At 39.4% G+C, this 13,676-nt stretch overlaps 2 protein-coding genes across 51 annotated transcripts in view; one reads left to right on the top strand and one right to left on the bottom strand.

Moving 5' to 3' along the window:
- The window catches only part of LOC112425914 (uncharacterized), a 221,931-nt gene that overhangs the window by 74,184 nt on the left and 134,071 nt on the right, over window positions 1-13,676 (bottom strand). For 26 of the 40 annotated variants that reach the window (XR_011614652.1, XR_011614649.1, XR_011614651.1 and 23 more), the window contains one exon: window positions 10,683-10,788. The exons of 11 other annotated variants lie outside the window; for them this stretch is intronic. The gene's annotated coding sequence lies outside the window, so the exon portion shown is untranslated. Of the gene's footprint in view, window positions 1-9,604; window positions 11,312-12,190; window positions 13,514-13,676 lie in introns of those variants that run through there. 3 more of the 40 variants (XM_071081113.1, XR_011614647.1, XM_071081128.1) reach the window with 3 other exon arrangements.
- The window catches only part of LOC105477578 (muscleblind like splicing regulator 2), a 171,372-nt gene that overhangs the window by 62,850 nt on the left and 94,846 nt on the right, over window positions 1-13,676 (top strand). The gene's annotated exons all lie outside the window — the stretch shown is intronic.

The raw sequence follows: 13,676 nt of genomic DNA, 5'->3' as shown, positions 1-13,676 counted from the left end.
AGGACACTGAAATACGTTTTTCTCATTAAGGTAAATTCATTCAATTTAAAGGCTGTTTTTTTAAATTGACATACATTGTGGGGTACATAGTGATGTTTTCATGCATATAATACATAGTGATCAGATCAGGGCAATTAGCATATCCATCAAACATTTATCATTTCTTTGTGTTGGGACATTCAATATTCCAGCCATTTGAAACTATAATTTTTATATTATTTTTAATTACAGTCTACCCACAGTGATATCGAACACTAGAACTTATTCCCCCGATCTAGCTGTAATTTTCTACAAAACGTTGTTTTTTATTCCAAGATTGTTTTCTTCTTATTCTTCTAATTATTATGTTTATTTCTTTTTCTTTTTTCTTTTTTTGAGACAGAGTTTCGGTCTTGGTGCCCAGGCTGGAGTGATCTTGGCTCACTGCAACCTCCGCCTCCTGGGTTCAAGTGATTCTCCTGCCTCAGCCTTAGGAGTAGCTGGGATTACAGGCGCCCGCCACCAGGCCTGGCTAATTTTTGTACTTTTTTTTTTTTTTTTTTTTTAGTAGAGACAGGGGTTCACCATGTTGGCGGGTTGGTCTCGAACTCCTGACCTCAAGCATTCCACCCGCCTCGGCCTCCCACTGCTGGGGTTACAGCCATGAGCCATGATGCCCAGCCTTTGTTGATTTCTTTTATAAAATGATTGTCTTAGTAGGTGAGTCTTGTCGTTCTTTTTCCATAATGCCTTTACTTGACAAAAAGAAAAAGTAGGCCGGGCGCGGTGGCTCAAGCCTGTAATCCCAGCACTTTGGGAGGCCAAAATGGGCGGATCACGAGGTCAGGAGATCGAGACCATCCTGGCTAACACGGTGAAACCCAGTCTCTACTAAAAAATACAAAAAACTAGCCAGGGGAGGTGGCGGGCGCCTGTAGTCCCAGCTACTCGGGAGGCTGAGGCAGGAGAATGGCGTGAACCCGGGAGGCGGAGCTTGCAGTGAGCTGAGATCCGGCCACTGCACTGCAGCCTGGGCGACAGAGCGAGACTCCTCTCAAAAAAAAAAAAAAAAAAAAAAAAAAAAGAAAAAGTAAATGGGCAACTCTATGTCAGTTTCCTGCTCTTTTTTATTATGTATTACTGCTTCATAAAATTCAAAGGCAGGGGTCTATCTGTCCATACTACTTGAACTGAAATCCACACCAGCAGAGTTATTCATTTGAGTCATACACACTGGAAGAGTTTTGTCATAAGAAAGTCACTGGGGGCCAGGTGTGGTGACTCACACCTGTAATCCCAGCACTTTGGGAGGCTGAGGCGGGCGGATCACGAGGTCAGGAGATTTGGACCATCCTGGCTAACACGGTGAAACCCCGTCTCTACTAAAAATACAAAAAAATTAGCCGGGCGCGGTGGCGGGCACCTGTAGTCCCAGCTACTCTGGAGGCTGAGGCAGGAGAATGGCGTGAACCCGGGAGGCGGAGCTTGCAGTGAGCCAAGATGGCGCCGCTGCACTCCAGCCTGGGCCACAGAGCAAGACTCGTCTCAGAAAAAAAAAAAAAAAAGAAAGAAAGTCACTGTGAATCCACATGTTACCTGAGAGGACCCAAGAAGTTCCTCAAGCCTTTTTCTGTTAGCAAATGAGGACAGCTTGATCTATCAAATAAGCTAATATCCATTTGAGGGTGGGGGAGGAAAGAGCCCAACCAGGAACCTCGAGGCCTAGAATGGCTTTGTTTCAGTGCACATAATCAAGTCCCCAAGAAGCTGAGAGAAACCGGCAGAAAATGCCAAGGTCTAAACAAAGGCCAGCGGGCATGCCTCTGAAACTGGGGAGACCAGGTTTGTTCTGCAGGAGCTAGACCAATGATGAACTTCACCTATTTCACAATTTTTCCATTAACTGACCCTGCTAATACTAAATAGCGCATTCTTTCCACTTGGTTTGATTCCATTTCCTCCGGCTCAAAGATTATAGTCCAGTGTACGTTAGTCTTTCTCAGCACTATCATGACCAAGAAGAATAAAACTGATACTCCTAGAACAGATCCTCCCCTGAGCACCGACCTTTGTGATTCAGGGAATGAGTAGATACTGACATCTTTATTTGTGATCAAACTTACCTAAGCCATCTTGCCTGACCAAACAGCATTTTGGGGCTGTGACTGATGAGACCATTTTCTTATGCCTGAGGTTGTACCCACACAATATTAAGCTCTGTAGAACATGATATATTGTCAGGGGAAGGAGAAAAAGAAAATGACGTAGAGGCCTTAACCTAATTAAAGCAAAACAGAATGGCTAGATTCTACTTCAGGGATGTTTATATTTCATTTAGATTATCATCATCTCAATGGAGCATTTCTTATTCTTAAAAAATATGTGTCTAATTTTTTACTGAATAGTGATGTGGGTGCTTAGGTACATTAGTAATCAATCTTAATATAAAAACGTATGTGTTGAAAAGTAGAATAGAATATATGGAGGCTCTTAAAAAATGACCATCTTGTCTACATCTCAAATCTCATTTGGAGGAATAGTTCAAGTGCTCCCAGCTCTTAGTAAAATCATTAATAATGACACTAAAATAAGCATTTGCATACCTGCCATGAAACTAGCCATTGACCCAGATGCTTGGGATCTAAAATTAATCAGTAGCAGCCCTCGTTGGAGGCATTTAAATCACATGACCTCTCCCCCATTCCTGCTAACTTTCGGTTGTTAACAGGAGCTGGGATAGCTGGAAAATATCAGGAAAACAGAATTCTTAATGAAGAATTCTAGTAGGTCCAGAATCTTCTGAGTGGTATGTAAAGTCAAGGAGAAAGACATTTCACTTTCTAGGGAACTTTAAATCTCTTTATTCATTTATTTATTTTGCAAATAGTCATTGAGCCACTATTAAGTGTTAAGCACTACGTTTGGTGACCAAAGAAGAGGTGGGGACCTTGCTTTCATGGACCTCACAGCCTAATGGGGGAATCAACAGTATTCCAACACAGTGGTAAAGTAAGTTAAAATGGTCAGGCCTGAAGAAACTATACACAGACATAGCCAGCAAGACCTCAGATGTGACCGTAACCTTGCTTGATTTGCAAACATAAGCAAAACTGAACTTGAGCAATTTCTTGTAAATGCCTATGGTAAAGAATACAACTTAAACTCCAACCAGTCAGAAGTAACAAACAAATGTGTAATTATGTAACTAGGGAATTTCCAACAGGATAGATCAAATAAGGTAACTGTATAACTGCAATCAGTCAAATATTTCCCTTCATTACTTCCATGTTTATCCTATAAAAGCCTCCCCCTTGCAATCCCTCGTGGAGCTCCCAGACCAGTTCTGGTTTGGAGCCACCCAGTTCTTGAATCACTGTTTGCTCAAATAAGCTCATTAAATTTTTACTGTGCCTCAGTTTACTCTTTAGCAGAAGTAAACTAATAAAATAATCACAATTTCTGAAAAGTGTGATTGATTTATGAAATTTGGAGTGCCCCAGTATGACAGGCAGTGGGCACACCACTGGAAATAGAGCATGTTCTAAACGCAGACAAATTTCTTGACCTCATGGGATTTTCATTCTAGTGCGAAATGACCAAAAAAAAAAAAAAAATTGGTAGAAACAGCCCTCCTTTCCCACCCAACAATTATTTATTTACCGCCTGAGAATTACTAGACAGGAAATGGAGCAAGGTACTCTGATAGAAAACATTGTGATGGGGGAAGACTTTTACAGAAAGGGTGGCTTGTGATGTGTTCTCCAAGGAGTTGCTTTCTGAGCTGAAGCCTGAAGGAAAAGAGAGGAAGGCTTCCCAGACGCAGGGGAAAAAGCTCTAAGCCTGGAGATGAACGCGCTTTGCCAATTCCTGGAAACCAGAGGCCTGACGTAATGAGTAAGACAGAAACTGTGTAGGTGTTTGAATGTTATGCTCAGCACTAAGATTTGAGCACAGGGATGACAGGCTCTGATCTGTCTTATGGGAAGGCCAGTCAGCCTGGAGGAGGGATGGGAGGAGGAGGCAGGGCCAGGTGGTTGGTTGAAAAAAGCCTCTGCATCACTCACATCACTAACTATGCCACCCGGCTGGGGTGGAGGGGGCAGAGGTAGGGAGATGTGTGGGTTTACAATATGTTTTGAGGTAGAATTATTGTTATTATTGTTATTTTGAGACAGAGTCTCACTCTGTTGCCCAGGCTGGAGGGCAGTGGTGCAATCTCGGCTCACTGCAACCTCCGCCTCCTTGGTTCAAGCGATTCTCCTGCCTCAGCTTTCTGAGTAGCTGGGACTACAGGCATGTGCCACCACACCCAGTTAATTTTTTGTATTTTTAGTAGAGATGCGGTTTCACCATGTTAACTGGGATGGTCTCAATCTCCTGACCTAGTGATCCAACTGCCTCAGGTAGAATTATTAATATTAGAAAAGCTGATGTGTCACGACAGATTATTAAAAAGATCAAGTAATACACATCCCATCTCCATTTGCTCTTTACCTTTGTGGTATCAAGAGTGATTGCTCGGGCCGGGCGCGACGGCTCACGCCTATAATCCCAGCACTTTGGGAAGCCGAGGTGGGCGGATCACTTGAGGTCAGGAGTTCGAGGCTGGCCCAGCCAACATGGTGAAAACCCATCTCTACTAAAAATACAAAAATTAGCTGGGCGTGGTGGCACGCGCCTGTAATCCCAGCTGCTCAGGAGGCTGAGGCAGGAGAATTGCTTGAACCCAGGAGGTAGAGGTTGCTGTGAGCTGAGATCGTGCCACTGCACTCCAGCCTGGGCAACAGAGGCAGACTCCATCTCCATCTCAAAAAAAAATAAAAAATAAAAAAAGTGATTGCTCAAAGAGGGAATGACTCTTTCCTCTTATGAGGGCATCTCTCCTGCCCCCATTTGCACTGCTGGTCATTTTACCCTTCATGTTCTCTAAGGCCATTCTCGCCATAGTCACTCAGGAGCTGGGTGTAAACCGAAGCTTGGGGAGAACTTGGTTTATTATCTGAGCAGACTTCCCTCGGACTGCTTCTGTAGAAAATCCTTCTAAACGTGTCCTGTATAATTGAAGCTCCTGCCACTTCTAGATTTCCCTTGGTTCGTCTTGAGATTGGCTCCAGTCTCCTTAACTTTTTCTTTGCCATTTTAAACAGAAAGTTCTATTTGATCATTTGTCTTCTAGAATTATTTTTTATTTCCAATTTCAATTCTAAATAAAAATCTAGCTCATTTTTACATGAAGTTTAAGCCCACTTCTTTAATTAAATTGTAGAAAGTGTTGTCGATATCCAAATTCCTCTCTCGGTGAGCCCCAGGTCGTCCTGAAATTCCTAAAATATTCACTTGAAGTAACAGTCACATCTTCATAAGTAGTACAATTTCTTCTTTATTTTCCTATAGGATTTCTTTGCATTAAGTTCATCTTGATTTACATTTTTCTCAGGGAATTATTTATTTCACTAAGATTTTCAATTTTATCACTTAAAATTATTTTACACTAAGTCTTCTCTCTAAATATGACTACGTAGATAATTTATAAATTATTTGTTTTCCTTTTATTTTTTAAATTAAATTTGCCAGAGGTGTGTCTGTTTTATTTGAAGAACCTGTTCTTTATCTTAGCTACCAATTCTACAAAGGACAAATTTTTTAATCTCATCATCATCATTGTTATTTTGACTTCTGTGTTTATTATTTCCTTTCTCCAGCTTTCTTTTTAATTGTTTGGTCTTTTTGCCTATAAATTCTGAGTAGAATATTTAGTTCTGTTCTCATAATTATTTTTCTGTTGAAGTATTTAGGACTGTAAGTCTACTACAAAAAATAGTTTTGGCTGTATCTTACAGATTTTTGTTTCTCACTTTTGTTATTTTCTAGTTTGCTTGACTGCCTCAGTCATTATTTACGCAACCACTTCTAAAATATCCAAGTAATCTGGTTTTTCTTTTTCCTTTGAAATTATAGTAGTAATTTTAGTATTTTATTATTAAAATAATAAGGCACAGTTTTTACCTTAGAAATGCACTGCAGTATTTTTTAGTGCAGATTATGATCAGTGTTTATACCTGGTACATGACACTTGAGAAGATGCATTTCCTGTTCTTAAGGTCCAAGGTTGTATCAGCGTGCAGATATTTATCCAAACATTATATAATTCAAGTGCTTTGTGTCTGTAATTATTTATTTTTATCCCCTTGACCTGACAGAGAGTTATGGTGATGCAAGAAATTTTAATACTCCTCACGTGTTTCCTTGTACTTCTATGATACTATGTTATTCTGAGCTTAGTGTTTCTTGAGTCTCATAGCTTTTTTACGGCTCTGTCTTGTATCAATATGTAATTAACCTTTTTTTCAATATATTCTTTGTTTAAAATTTCTTCTTTCCATAGGTTTTTGGGGAACAGGTGGTGTTCGGTTACACGAGTAAGTTCTTTACTGGTGATTTGTGAGATTTTGGCGCACCCATCACCCGAGCAGTATACATGGAACCCAATTTGTAGTGTTTTCTCCCTTACCCCGTTCCCATCCTTTCCCCCTGAGTTCCCAATTTTCTTCAATTTATTATTTAACATGAATGTACCACTCCTGCTTTTTTTTCTTCATGCTTTCCTGATCTATTTTGTTTCATTCTTTTATTTTCAACTGTATTATATCTTTTTTATCTTGTGTAAGCTTCATTTCATTGAATTTCATTTTTAATCTGAATTAATCTTGAAATCTTGTGTTTCTCTGATATTTATATTATTTTTAGCTTAGTCTCCTGTATCTACCTTCCTTTATTTTCTTTTTTCTCCCACCGTTTCCAGAACCCCTCACCAGTTAATCAATGACTCTGTTCAATATTGTGCCATACTCCCTGCAAGACACATGGAAATGTAACACTCAGTTCTTGTTCTTAGGGATTTTATAAACTAACTAGGAGACAAATAGCCTTGCAAAATTTACAATTAAATACTAAACCATGTGTACTAGTTATTAGCAGAAGAGACTTTTTAAGAAAATGGAAGCGTTAGCTGCAAGAACAACCAAACAATGTCATAGCAGAGAGCATTATGGGTAGAATTTAGCTAAGTGGGAAGGCAGACCTTCATGTTATTTACCTATATCAGTGGCTGCCAAATGCTATTCCTCTGGGGACTTATGGAGGCACCTGGTCAGTAGGTCTAGGTATGGATCCCAGTATTCTGTATCTTTAGAAGCTCTCCAGTGATTTAGCTGCATGGCCAAATTTAGAAAACATTACTTGAAATAATTATATCACATACTCTGAAACAGTTCTTACACTGTATAAATCTAGTAACTATCCCTGAAGGTCTTACTTAAAGTTTCCATTTGTCATACAATGTTCCAATAAGGCACAAAGACTATGTTAACTCATAGATTACATTTCCCAAGTCAGGATAAAAAAAGATCCAGCACCTGCCCTACACCCTTTGACTTTTTATTCTTGTGACAATTCTAATTGCAGTGTCCAACTATGCAGAAGCCTTTAAGTCATTAACTATAACTATAAGCAAAACAACAACCACCCAGTTATTAACCACCCAGTTATTGCCAGTTTGAAATATTAGGGTATCATTGTGAGGGGAAAGTAAGCAGTATGTGAAGAAATGGAAATGAATGAACTGGTTGTGTTTACCCTGGAGAAAGAAAGATTTGGAGAAGACATGATAGCCCTCTACAGATGTTCAGAGTGAGCACATTGAAGAGGAAGTAACTTGCTCTGGGTAAAGAACAGGGCCAATGAATGAGATCTGTGAGAAGACACATCTTTGTTCAATGTGAGGAAGAAGATACAAACATGCCTTGAGGGATAAAAGTTTCCATCTCAAGAGCTGCTCAAATAGGTGCACGCTTGGGATTAGTCTTCAGATTGTCTTTTAAGTTTTTTTTTTTTTTTTCTGTACCAAAGATACTAACAGACAATCCCATGCAGAACTCATTGCTAAAGTGGCCAATCCCAGCTTAGCAATAGAAGTTTTCCCCTGTGCCAGTGTTGAAATATTTGGTTGCCTAGCAACCATTACGTATCTATGATGCATCGGAAAATCATTAGTTTGTGCCTGAGTTGATGTTGTAGTTCTTAACACTATACTTGGTTCATTTCATTCATGACAAGTATCCCCATTATAGTTTGTTACATATCAAAAGGGTGTTGAGCTGGAACGTGCACAGTGGTAATCTTTATCAAACCCTACCCAGCTGCCCAGCTTAGCCATAATGATCACAATAGAAATAGATGTTTGAGCCATGCAGGAGATGACAGGATAGGACAGTGAGAGCACAGGACTCATAAAACTGTTAACATACATTTAAATCTAGTAGAGTTCTTGGAGCGATGGTACAAGTTTAATCATGAACTCTTCAACGTTGAAATCCTGTGAATTTTGAATAAGTGACTAATACCAGCATTTAAGGTGTAGAACAAAGTTTAAATACATAACATACTTAGGTCATAACTTTGCATTTACAGTCTCCTAGGAAACCAACAAAATATATCTGGGTAGTTTAAAAGTATGATCTCATCTATAGAGAGCTGCTTTATATCATAAGAACCAAAGAACTGTTATTTGTCAAACTTCCACATTAAATATCTGCCAACATATCTTATTAGGTTTTCTTAGTAATAATGACTCAGTACATAAAATAAACCATGGAACTCTGCCAGATTCTATCCACACTAAATAATTGAGACACTCATTTCCTCTCCTTTGTTTGATTTCTCCAACCCAAATCATAATGTTACGAAGTGATTGATTTTGATTCATTTCTCTTTCTCTCTGAAATATTTAGAACTGCTTTAGGTAACTTTTTATTAGCCAGTCCAAGACATTTGTACAACAATATAATAGCATTTTTAATGAAAATGATGGCATATTAATTGGTAATTTTTGGATGAGTGTTCTTCCTAATTACTTATTAACCTTTAAATCAGATATACACAAGGGAACAGAACAAGATTCATGTCTTTGAGTATCTGAAAGCTTTTTCAAGGTGCTTTTTATAAAAAGAATCCAGAGAAACTGTTTTTCCCCCCAGAGGGAACTTAAAATTATATCAGGAGCTAAGTGTGGTATGATGCTCAGCACATTAATATGCTACAGAATTTTTCAGTGTAGCTATTCATGGCCCTTCAGTGAATCATCATTAATAGAAGTATGGTTTAATAAGATAGTAAAGAGGATGCCGTCAATTTTTCTTTATCATTTAAATTTGAGCTAGTTGCAAAAAGGTGCTTAAAAGGGAAAAATACTATTATCAGTTGAGATAGTCTATTTGAAGATTTTGACATACATACTAGAAAATGAGGGAGGCTAAACCAACAGAAGATTTCTAGATCTTTGGCCCCAAACATTAAGACTACTTCATGGAGCTGAAGAACATTCTATAGATAAGGTGTGATCAACCTGACTCATTGCCATCATCAACATCAACTAGGTGAGGAGATAGATGTGGATTTTAGAGGACAAAAGTCCAATTTCATTTTCTCAGATAGAAAAGGGCATCCCAGTCCAGGTTCTTGTCTGTGGCTCTGTCCTGGTCTGAGTTTCTGTCTGGCCTTTTTGTCCAAGTGGTACTGCTGAAGGAGGGTTACTATTTGAAAGTCAAAGTTGCTTTTCCACTCCTTCTGCACATTCATTTTCTACTTATGCCTTACCTCAATACCTTTATTCTGTTAACTTTTCTGCTTTCTTCCTCCATCTCTGCCTTCTTTCATTCATGTAATGGGCATTTATTGAGGGCCTAACATACATGAGGTTCTGTCTTTGACATAGAAGGTGCAGCAGTGAAGACAACACTACTGCCTTTAAATTTCTGATAGCAGGAGAGGCATCAAGATGAGTATCAGGCAACTGCCATACAGTATGATAAGTACCAGGAGGGGTCTCCACATGTCCTGGAGTATGGTAAGATCTATGGCATGAGCTCTGGAAACACCTTGCAGGCTTAACCCCAGACCTGAGGTTGGGAAGGTCAGAAAAAACATCTCATTAGACTTGACTGGGAGAATTGGGTGGGAATGGGTAAGAGTGGGCACCATGGTCATCTCTGATTCTGCTTTCTCTAACTCCATGAGGCTGCCTATTCTCTCAGCCATTCCCTGCCTGTCTTTCATGTCTCCATCTTCCGTGTTTCTCTGCTAGATCATTATCTGCCAAAACAATATCCCCAGCCAGGACCACCCGTCAAACCACTCTGCAACAGTAGAAACTAAGATGCTGCTTAAAGACCCTGCTGCATGTTGAGGAAGAGTTGATGAAGGAGTCTGGATATCCATTCTTTTCTATGGTTTGCCTCCCAGTTTCAAGAGGTCTGAATGCAGTTGCAGACCAAGTTTTAACTGTGGCTCTACCTGTCATTCTAAACAAGCAAAGGCTGCCAGAAACAAGATGCAAAGACAAAATACTAAACTATAGCTAGAGCAGCAATGAATAAACAAATAGGTCAATAAACACATAAGCAAGCACATACAGAAAATAAAATATTTCTTGAAAGGAGAGGGAGAACAGACACATAGAAGAAAATGGTAATAATAGCTGCCATTTACTGAGTGTATACTACATATTTTGAACTCTGTCAGAGCTCTTCAGTATATTAGATATAATTCTTAAAACAGTCCTGGAAGGCAATTTCTTAAAAACAAAATAAAACTTCTGGAGCCATCTTTGGCACGAACTAGGAAGGCAGTAACTATTTCTTGAATACCTGAATAAATCTGTCTGTTTGCTTGGTGTCTGTCTTCCCTCTTTCCCTGGAATATAAGCTCCCTCATGGCAGGAACCTTGTTTGCCTTCTGCTGTATCCCAAACACCTAGAATGCAGGCTGGAACATGGGAGGCACTCAATGAGTATGTCTTCTCTAAAAGATAGAAAAACCTGAGACTTAACAAGATTCAGTATCTTTTGCAAAAATCACACAATAACTGGGAAGATCTGGGACTGGACCCAAGTAAACCCATGCTGTTTTTCCCTTTACATAATGCCTGTCTCACCTTTTCTTTCTCTTCCCCATAATCATTCTGTAGTTATCTCAGGCCTGTTTATATTCCAGATATTCTTTTCTGTCAATAATTCACCAATAAGGTTCTATTTACGGACTCAGTGCAAAAGCATGCATTGGTGAATGAATATTGCACACATAACTATTAGAGTAGGGAATGATGAGGAAGTTTTATTCTTCTGTTTGTGCCAAAAAAGCACTAGAGGAATACACAGGCATTAAGGATTGCTTGTCCCTTGCAGCTGCAGTGGGCCTTCTGCTATGGAGACAGTGCAGTCAAACTCACTGATGCACTACAGCTCATCCTCAGGATCACCTGAGGTCACATGGTCACCTGAAAAGTATAGGCAAGCTGTAATCTCATAGTATAATGATCATAGTGAAGAGAATAGCTTGTAGTGTACCTGGATGGTTTGGGAGGAAGTCAGAAAGAAAGCAATGGGATGTTAGGAATTGCAGGGTTAGGATTGAAAATTATTGTGCTGGTCTGAAGAACCCACATGACTCAGAATTTCATGAAGCATGAGCATTGATGGTTTCTGTTAGTAGTAGATTCCAGCTACTTTCATTTTTCTAGTTTTTTTTCCCCATTCTTTCTGTATTAATTTCTTCTATTTTTCCTATTAGCTGAATGAAATTTAAAGTTTTCTAATATTGACAGTGTTTTAGGGAACCATGCACCATCATATTGCATGGTAGTGTGTAAAGGCAACACAAGGTTCCTGCCATCAAGGAGCTTATATTCCAGGGAGAGAGAGAGGAGACAGACACCAAACAAATAAATAGATTTATGGAATATAAATAGATTTATGGAATATAAATTGATTTAGGCTTTTTGGAGGACGATTTGTAAATATATATTAAATTCTTAAAGGTTCACAACGGTTCAACTCAACCATTCCATTTCTAGATATTTATTCTAGAGAAATACTTGTGCATGTGAACAGTGGCATGTACATGGATGTTCATGTCAGTAGTATTAATACTTGGTTACATGAACTATGGTTCATTGATACTGTGAAATACTGCATATTTAGAAATGAGGTAGAATTACTGTATCTATCTATCATCTATATCCAAGACATACACACATGACTTGAAAAAATCTTCAAAACATATTACTTAGTAGGAAAAAAAAAGCTTGCTATACTGTTTTTTACACTATTATCTTTTATATTTAAAAATTCTAAGAGATATATTCCATAGGTACAAATATAATGTGTCAATCAGGTTGTAGCAGCTAAGCTATAACAAGAGACCCAACAACGATATGGCTTTTAACCATATGGCCTAAACCAGTGAGCAAAAAGCTTACTCCTGTCTCATCACAGGATGTCGGGGGTGTTCTGCAGTCATTCAAGGCCCATATTCCTTCCATATTGTGGTGGTTCTGCCATTCTTCAGGCTCTAGGGCCTTAGAATTGCATAGCCAAGGCTGGGTCACTGATACAGCCAGGTCCCAACCAGCCGTAAAGGAAAGGAGAAAATGTGGGAGAGGCCCATTCACTACCTTAAAGGGTCCCACCTTAGCGACTGCACACATCACTTCCACTCAAAACCTACTGGTGAAGACTTTGTCCAACAGCCACCTCTTATAGCAAGGATGGTTGGAAATGGAGGCCCTGGCAAGATGACCATGTACCCAGCCATAGCTCTATGATAGTGAAAGTAACAGAGAATATGTTTTGGTGGACAGCTAAATATCTTCTTCACCATATAGGGCAGCAGCATCCCCAGCGTTTTTGGCATCAGAGACCAATTTCATAGAAGGTGGTGGGGGGATAGTTTGGGGATGAAATTGTTCCACCTCAGATCATCAGGCATTAGAGTCTCATAAGGATTACGTAACCTAGACACCCTGCATGCGCAGTTCACAATAGGGTTCCCACTCCTATGAGAATCTAATGGCTCTGCTGATCTGACAGGAGGTGGAGCTCAGGCGGTAATGCTTGTCAACCTCCTGTCTAACTCAGAATCCGTAATACCTCCATGAAGCCCACTTAACCTCCCAACTGGCCTCTCTTGCAACATTGCCTTTCTCTTCATCTTCTTTTTCACCTTCAGCATCTTTACTCCACTGTACTCTCTTCTATGCTAACCACCATTGATCTGCTTCAAAAATGTGGATGCTCAATCCCTACTGGATTACAAATTTGTAAAGAAGTCAACAAAATTATAATCCAGTAGGGATTATACCTATAACTGGCCTTTTACCCTTGCACTGGGATTTTTTCACTGACTCCTTTACTCACACAAATATATTGGGCATCTATAACAATGATAGATAGATACAGTAGGAAGTTGGAGTGATAAGACAGAATTGTCATTGACACCAGCTGTCCCCTTTGGAAACATTTATTGAATTAGCCAAACAAGACATCTGTGTCAGAATAGATGAGTAACAATGGTGGTTGATGTGCCTGAGTTCGTGGTAAAGCTATTAAGCTAAGTAGGACTTCAGAATGGGAGATGATAACTGGAGGTTCTTTAATGAGATGAGACTGGAATTGCACCCCGAGGCATATGTGATATTTGTCTAGACATAAAGACATTAACATGTACGGTGGGAATGGAGTGAACACTTATTGACTGCCTGCTACAGACTGTGCACTGTGCCAGGCATTTTGCCTGCATTACTCCATTTATCCCTATAACATGTTATTAAAATAGGTACTCTGATATTACAGAGACAGAAAATG

This window comes from Macaca nemestrina, chromosome 16 (assembly GCF_043159975.1).
Source record: "Macaca nemestrina isolate mMacNem1 chromosome 16, mMacNem.hap1, whole genome shotgun sequence".
NCBI classification, from domain to species: domain Eukaryota; kingdom Metazoa; phylum Chordata; class Mammalia; order Primates; family Cercopithecidae; genus Macaca; species Macaca nemestrina.
This window is presented reverse-complemented; position numbering and strand designations above follow the sequence as displayed.